The 7,789-nt window shown below is 52.4% G+C and overlaps 1 long non-coding RNA gene across 2 annotated transcripts; it reads left to right on the top strand.

Moving 5' to 3' along the window:
• The first annotated feature begins 2,451 nt into the window (after positions 1-2,451).
• On the top strand, positions 2,452-6,309 carry LOC123288262 (uncharacterized). Of its 2 annotated transcripts, XR_011504977.1 has the most exons (4): positions 2,555-2,687; positions 3,733-3,848; positions 5,387-5,715; positions 5,980-6,308. It is a non-coding gene; the product is annotated as an uncharacterized lncRNA (long non-coding RNA). The 2 variants fall into 2 exon arrangements; XR_011504978.1 differs by lacking the exon at positions 5,387-5,715 and having other exon boundaries at positions 2,452-2,687; positions 5,980-6,309.
• The last annotated feature ends 1,480 nt before the right edge of the window (positions 6,310-7,789 follow it).

Raw genomic sequence — 7,789 nt, forward strand, 5'->3', positions numbered from 1 at the left:
CTGGGTGCCAGTTCCGCGGGTAGGGAGTTTCCAGGAATGGGAATCGCTGTTAAGTTCCTGGGAATTCTGAGACGAGTGGTTTCCCAAAGACTTGGAGACGACAGAGCCCTAAGCGGGCCCCAGAAGTTCCTCCTGCCCCTAAGGATGAGAAGGAAGCATTAGGGTTAGGTCTAACCCTAATGGAGTAGGGGGGAATCTGACTTTTCCTGAAGGCCGGGAATGAAGTGGTCAGAAGAATGATAACACTGGTTTGGCTGGAAGGAAGGGAGAGAGGAAAGGAGGAAGGAAGGAATGCAGGGAGGGAGAAAGGAAAGGAGGAAGGAAGGAATGGAGGGAGGAAGAAAGGAAAGGAGAGAGGGAGGTAAGGAAGGAAATGAGAATTTACCAACATCCGTTAGGTGCCAAGCATGATTATATGACATTTTGATCTGGCTGCTTTGACTTTTTGACATTCATACCCATTTCTGAAACCTAAAACTCTGTCTCTGAAACATTCTATTTCTTGTTCCTACCGAGTAATGCTCATACAGACATACCCGTCTCAGCCTGAGTCAAAACTTTTTGTGTTAGCAATAGCCAAGACATGGAAGCCCATCGGCTGATGATTGGATAAAGAAGGTGTGGTATAGATATACAATGGAATACTACTCAGCCAGAAAAAACGACAAATTCATCCCATTTGCAGTAACATGGAAGGACCTAGAGGGAATTATGCTAAGCGAAATAAGCCAGTTTGAGAAAGACAAACACCAGATGATTTCACTCATATGTGGAATATAAACAAGTACTGGGACAAAGAAAACAGTTCAGTGGTTAGCAGGGGAAGGGGGATGGGGGGGCACAGGGGGTGAAGGGGAGCACTTATGTGGTGACAGACAAGAAATAATGTACAACTGAAATCTCACGTCGATGTAAACTATTATGAACTCAACAAAAAAAAACTTTCTGTGTCAGCTCAGGTGGTTTGCACATCTTTGAGCTCTTACTGCGTGCCAGGCATTGTTTTAAGTTGCTTTATTTTTACTGCACCGCAACACTGACAAGCAATAATATTCCTATTTGACTGAGGAGGACACCAAGGCTCAGAGAGGTTCAGTAACTTGTCTAAGGCCACCCAGCTATGTAAATTCCGGCAACAGGAAGAGCCAGTGCTCTTGAAGTTGCTCCAGAGAGGAATCGTAGTGAGGAGGTAGAGTAACCGAGTTCAGAACATGATCACAGCCCACTCCCCAGGACTTGCTCCCCCCACCTGTGGAAGGAAAAGATTGGATGCAGAGGCAACCTCTCTGCCACTCCCCCAGCCTCTTGCCTTTGGGACCCTGTGGACTTGCATGAAGCCCACACGGCCTGCACCCGGGTCTCAGAGCTCTCTGCCTGAGGGCAAATGCCCAGGACAGGAAGCTGGGCATCTGGGGTCCTGGGTACTACCTTCCACTTTAGTCCCGGGAGCACTCGTGGCTCTGATGGGGTTCCAGGGAGAGAGGGGCCACGTGAAGGGGCTCAAGGAACACCCTTTCCTGGGTTTGCAGGAGCCTCCTGTATCCCTGTCCCCTTGGCAGGACGGGTATGTCACAAGCAGGAGGGTGGGAGTGTAGGGGGAGGGGCAGGGCTGGCCAGAGCCCACTGCCCTGGATGTTGATTTCAAACACAGAGACCCAGCAGTGTCATGGGGGCCCTGCCCAAACCACGCCCCAGACACTCACCTGCACGCATGCTCTCCGGTGACGCCCCTGTGCGTAGAGCCTCCTTCCTGAGGACCCAGACAAAACTCTGGACAGTGATATGAATAGTAAACATCCTCCTAAACCCCAGGTGCTCTGCACATGTCTCTAAACTTCACACTGATCCTGCAAGGAAGCTTTTATCATACTCCCCCCCCACACACACACACGCACACACACACTACCTTGTAGATAAGAAAAATGGGACTCAGAAAAGCCAAATGACTGGCTCGAGGCCACACAGCTACTGCATGGCAGAGCTCCCTCTTCGCTGCCTTTCCTGTTTCTCTCCCAGCACCTAGCACCCAGCACCCAGGAGGTGTTCAGGAAGTCAACTGATTACTGTGTATAAGTGGGTTCCTTTCGTCTACACTGTGCAGACCCCAGCTGCCCATTTCTCAAAACCCACCCTGAGCTTGATCTCCCAGACTCAGAAAATCACAGACCCCTCTGCTTGCTCCACAGCCTGAACTAGTGCCAGCCTGAATTCATTGGACTCCAGCCTCAGTTTCCCCTCTGCCTCTCAGGCTCACACACCTGAGCAAGGTTCCCCCTGTTTGAGGAGAGGAAGAGCCCCGCCTGGGCTCCTGCCCCAGGCCTGACCCTCACTCTAGAAGCCTCTGGGGTGCAGCCACCTCCATCCTCCCATCTTCCTCCGAAACGTCAGGCCCAGCACTGCCCCCCTGCAGCCCCCTCTCCCCACGGCCCCCTGGGAGCCCAGGCTTTGCTTGAGGGCAGCGAGTGAAGCCGGCTGTAACAGAGAAACCTCAGGCTCCTCTTTAGAAGTCCCCGGAGGAGGCAGATCTGAGGAAGGGCTGCCGAGAAGGCGCCTGCAGCAATGTCAGCTCGAGAACAACCCGGCTGACAGGATGCTGAGCGGGGGATTAAGGTCGGGATCAGGGAAGCCGGGAAGTGAAGGCTGGCTCCCCGCTCCCCTCGCTGCCTCCGCAGACTCCTCCTTGGCTGGTTTGTCTTCTTGTTTGTTCTCTCTCCGGGAAAGTGGGCGGGAAGGGAAGTGGGCAGGGGCGAGGCAGGGAGGTGGGGGGAAGGACAGGGGAGAAGTGGAGAAGGGTAGGCAGCGGGTGGAGGCTGGTGGAGAGGAAAGGATGCCAGGCCTCCTCTGGTTCTCAGGGCTCAGCCCGGCGCAGGCAGAGACATGGGGGCCCTCCCCTGGGACCCTTCCCCAGGGACTGTCCTCAGTTGGCCAGCCAGCCCTGCTGTGAGTCTTCCCCATGTGCAGAGCCTGTCCTGAGTGTTGGTGGCAGGGCAGTGAGGACAGAGTTGACCAGGCCAATGTGTCAGATGTGCTACACCCTCTAGATAGGGGAGGAGCCTGTTTCCACCTGCTCGCAAATGCAAGATCCCCTGTTTGGGGCAAGGCTATCACCCTGACCTGCCCAGATGGGCTGCTGAATTTCCAGGTCATCCAGTGCAACAGAATTCTAGTGAAACCTCAAACCCTTGCATTGTTGTTAGTGGGGTGATTAAGAGTGTGGCTTCTGGTCTCAGGCTGCCTGGGTTCGAATTCTGACTCTGCCACTGATTTGCGGTGTGACTTTGGCCAAGTCCGCTAACCTCTCTATGCCTCGTTGGGAGAAAGTAGGAGCACCCCCTTATAGGGTTGTTGAGAAGATGGAGTGAACACATGAAAAGTGCTTGGACTAGGGCCTGCCACAGAGGACGTGTGCGATGAGGGTAGTTTGTTCATTATCAGGGGGCAGAGTGGAGGAATAATTGTGGCAACATGAAGATAATCGCCTGAAGCTTCCTGGAGGAAGGGAATGTGGGCTCTGATTTTGGAGACGGAGACTTGGCAGGGCCGAAGGAGTGAACTGTGGGGAGGGACAGAGCTCCCATCTGCCGGGTGTGTGGGGGGCCTGAGAGGGGCAGGGACTTAAAGATGTACCCGGGGAGAGAGGGAAAGGATGCATTTCCCCAGAGCCCCACTCCCAGCCAGTCTTTCTCCAAAGCTCCAGCTCTAACTTGGGGTCTCATGACTGCTCTCTTCCAGCCCTGCCAAGGTGAAAAGATGCTGTTTGTCATGGTGACCTTCCCAGAATGGAGCTTATTCCAGAAATCCAAGCACTTCCGAGAGGCTTCCAGTTGTACCTGGGTTCTCTGGACCAGGTGAGGGACGAGGCAGGAGAGAAAGGTGCACAGGCTACAAACCTGGAAGCAGACAGTCCCTGGGGTTGGGTTCCGGCTCTGCCACTGACCAGCTGTGTGACTTGGCACAAGTCAATTAGCGTCTCTGGGCCTCAGTTCCCTGGTCTGTGAAATGAGATTAAGATCCACACAGGAACCAAGGAGGGCTCATTCCTGGCCTCCAGGGCTGTATACTTGAGGATCCGCTCAGCCTGGCTCACCCCACAGCCCCTCCTGGGGGTCCTCAGCCCCTCCTCCCATCTCTGGACACTGTGGTTGCCAGCAGGGGGTGGGGAAGGGTCTGAGTGGGAGTGAGAGCCTGGGATGGTGTACTGGTAATTGAGGCAAGGGTCTGCCAAGTCTGATTTTTGGGCAAGGCACCTGGGCCGGGGGGCCTCATCTCTGCAGAGATGTGAGGGGGGAGCTGCTGGCTGGGGATTTTATCTCTAGGGGACCGGTTTCTGGAGAAGCTAATTTCAAAACCATCTTTTCTTTTACCTGTCAATAAATGTTATGTATATTTGTTGTAGAAAACTTGGGAAATACAAAAAAGACAAAAAAGGAGATAAAGTTCAGCCATAATTCCACCACTGAGAGACAACCATGATAAGATTTATTTGCACTTTTTTAAAGTACACACTCACACATTCACACACTTAGACACACACACTCCTGAACATTCACACACTTAGACACACACACTCCTGAACATTCACAAACATATTCATACATTTACATACACATATGTAACTTTTTATTATAGCATAACATACTTAATGTACAAATATCTCAAAAAATTTAGAAACAGGATCATAGAATCATGAATACATTACCATTTTGTAAACTGTTTTTTTCACTAAACAAAATATTGTGAACGTTTCCCCCAGGTCACTGAATATAATTTGACTTCAGTATAATTTAAAATGACTGTGCAGTGCCATCTTTGGGGGTATATGGTAAGGCATGTCATTTTATCAATTCTCAATTGCTGGTCATCCAGATTATTTCTAGATTTTTGCTAGTATAAACACTACTGTGATGAACATCCTTGCAGAGAAATCTCTGAGGGGCAGCTAATTTTGCAATTGTTTGTTAATGTGTCTGTCTGCCCCCAGCCTGGAGTGGGAGCCGGCTCTGCGTCTGATGCACTAGCTTGGCTCCTGGTTCACTGTGGACATCCAGTAATTGTTGAATTGAATTGTATTTCTGGAGCTGATGCTCAGGACTGAAGAACTGGTATGGTGGGCTGATCAGGAAAGAGCCCACCTTTCCTGCTAGAATGCTCAGGGGTCCCCAGTGCCCCTAAGTTGAGCCTGCCACCTTCTCTTAGGGAAAAAACATTCCTAAGCCCAGAGCCACTGGCCTCCCTGGAGGGCTGTCCTAGAGGCTCACTTAACTGCCTCCCTTTATCTCTTATCTTCCTGGGCAAACCACCCATGGCCTCCCCCTGCCAGGACCCTCCCGCTTCGTCATCGTACCCCCATCTCTGACTCATTTGAGTTCTTTTGTTGTGTCTTCAGGCTGAAGGCCCAGCCGACAGAGCCCTTTCACCTGCTCACTGCTGCGGGAGCAATGTTGGGGCAGCTCCCGGGCTCCCCATGACAAAGTCCCCTCTGCAGCCCCCGTTTTCGACAGCACAGTCCACTTGGCCCTGGGGAGGTGCCCACACCGCACACCTCCACCCTGCCCCCTGGTCTGCTGCCGCTGCCCACGGCACCCAGGAGCCTTTGTCACTTCCCCTCGGGGGCTCTGGGCGATGCTGTCATTCTTCCTCACACAGATTTGTAGAATCAAGGATTTTGGAGCTGAGACCCGGCTCCCAGTGTTTCAACGGGCCTTTAGAAAAAATGTAAGAGACAAAAACCAAGAGGTAAAACTTACCACTTTAATGTCCCCTCTCAAGCTTCCCTGCTCCCAACCTCTGCAATTTTCTCTTTTTAATTCTTATCTTTTCTTTTCCTCTCCTTTCTCTCCCTCTTCCTTTCTCTCCTTTCTTTCTCTTCTCTCTCTCTCCTCTCTTCTTTCAGCTCTGACACACTCTCCCAGCCTCCTGTCCTCATTTCCCCCCTCTCCCCTTCTTTTTTAAGTTTTTTTTTTTCTTTTAACTTTCAAGGTCATTCCGGACTCCTGATGCCGGCAGTCCCTCGGTGAGACGTGAGCGCCACTGGCGTCCGTGGCCTCTGTTTCCGTGGCAACCCAGTAACCATTAATTTTCAATTAAAGGAGACAAAAAGCTCGATGACAGCTCCAGGTCTGCTGAAGATGTCAAGAATCTGTATTAATATACAGCAAGAGAGCATAATTGTGTGTCCATCTTCCAGAGCAGCGAAAAATGGAGGGATAATTACCAGCTCGAAAGCCACTCTGTAATTTAGTTCTTACTGTCACCACAGCCCTACACATTAGCATAAATTAAAAGCGGAGTTTATTGTTATCAAAGTGCATTGATATCGCCAGACCCACTTTCTTCCTTTTAACTGTTTGTCGTGGGTGAGTGACTCCCCAACTCTCGCTGGGTCTCCCTGGGGTGGGGAGAAGGGCCCGTGCAGGGGCTGCTGAGGTGCGGATACTCCCTTTGGATGGTCTTGGCCATTTCTGCCATCCTACCTCCGGGCAGATGGGGACAAAGGTCAGGGCGTTGCCCCTCTGAAGGGGTCTGGGGATGGTGGTGGCGGGGAGGGTGGGGGGCTTGGATACTAACTCACTTTTCATGTGGGACTGCTTTGTTTTGCCCAAGAGCCCTCCAGCTCTTTTCAGAGGGGGCTGCTGCCCATCTCGGGGTCCCCCTTCAGTGCCTAGTACAGGGCAGAGCAGGTGAAGGGCACCGAAAGCCAACCTGTTAAACAAAGGAATGAGTGAGTATCCAGGGGTCTCCTCTCCTGGGGTGGATGTCAGCAGGGGGCCTTCCTGCTTTTCCAGCTCAGGGAGTGGCCAGCTCAGTGTGAAGATGCTCGCCCCCCCCCCCCCCCCCCCCCCCCGCAATGTGGCTCCTCTAGATCCACTGTCTTCTTGTTGCTTGACCATCCACCCCTCCCCTCCTCCTGCCTGGGTCCTGCCACCCTGCACACTCACCTCTGAGTAGTTGGAGCGTCTCAGTGTCTCGCTGCCCGGGTGCCCGTGACAACCACAGAAATCATGAATTTCCGTGAATGGGGGATGCGGGGTTTTCTTGTATTCTATCCAGAGAGAGCTGTCCTTCAGAGGGGAATTTAGTGTAATTACCCTTAAGGGAGCGATCCTTACACAGTCAGTCACAACACTGACCTCCTGGCTGAGATCTGACAGCAAAATTACAGGCTGTGTACTCAACAGAAGGGGCATCCTCCTTTTGAGGGGGGGGGGTGGAGGAAGGAGGAGGGAAAGGAGATGCAGAGGCTTTGAAAAGAAAAGTGCAGGCTTCCAGCTGCCAGGCAAGCGAGTTCTCCTTGGCAAGGCATCTGTGGGGCAGGGAGAAGGCGCCCAGAGATCCCCTGGTCCTTCTGCTGGTTCTTGAGGAGGGTCGAGGGGGGCCCTCAGGTCTGTGATCTTAGCCGAAGTTCATCTTCTTGTAGGTAGGGTTTGCAGGGTACTAGGAATTATCTGCTAAACTACTCAGGCACGTTTCCCCAAACATCTCTGTCCCTCGGTCTCTCACGGTGCCTGAAATTGCTCCGTTCCTCATACCTTTGAGTTAACACATCCTCACCCTGTTAACTGCCCCTGGGTTACCCGGCAGGACTAATATGCTGGCCTCTCATGGCAGAACCCTAAGGACACAGGTCAGGCAAGTTTTCACGAGGTAATGGAGGAAGTCTGGAGTGTAGGCAGATCTCCGTGGACTGTGGAGCCTCGAATAGGGCCCCCAATCTCACAGCTGGGAGGGATCCCCAAACTCCTCCCAGAGCAGGGGGCCCCTCTGCTTAATCTCCATCCAAAACTCAGCC

Source organism: Equus asinus, chromosome 8 (genome assembly GCF_041296235.1).
Source record: "Equus asinus isolate D_3611 breed Donkey chromosome 8, EquAss-T2T_v2, whole genome shotgun sequence".
Classification (NCBI taxonomy): domain Eukaryota; kingdom Metazoa; phylum Chordata; class Mammalia; order Perissodactyla; family Equidae; genus Equus; species Equus asinus.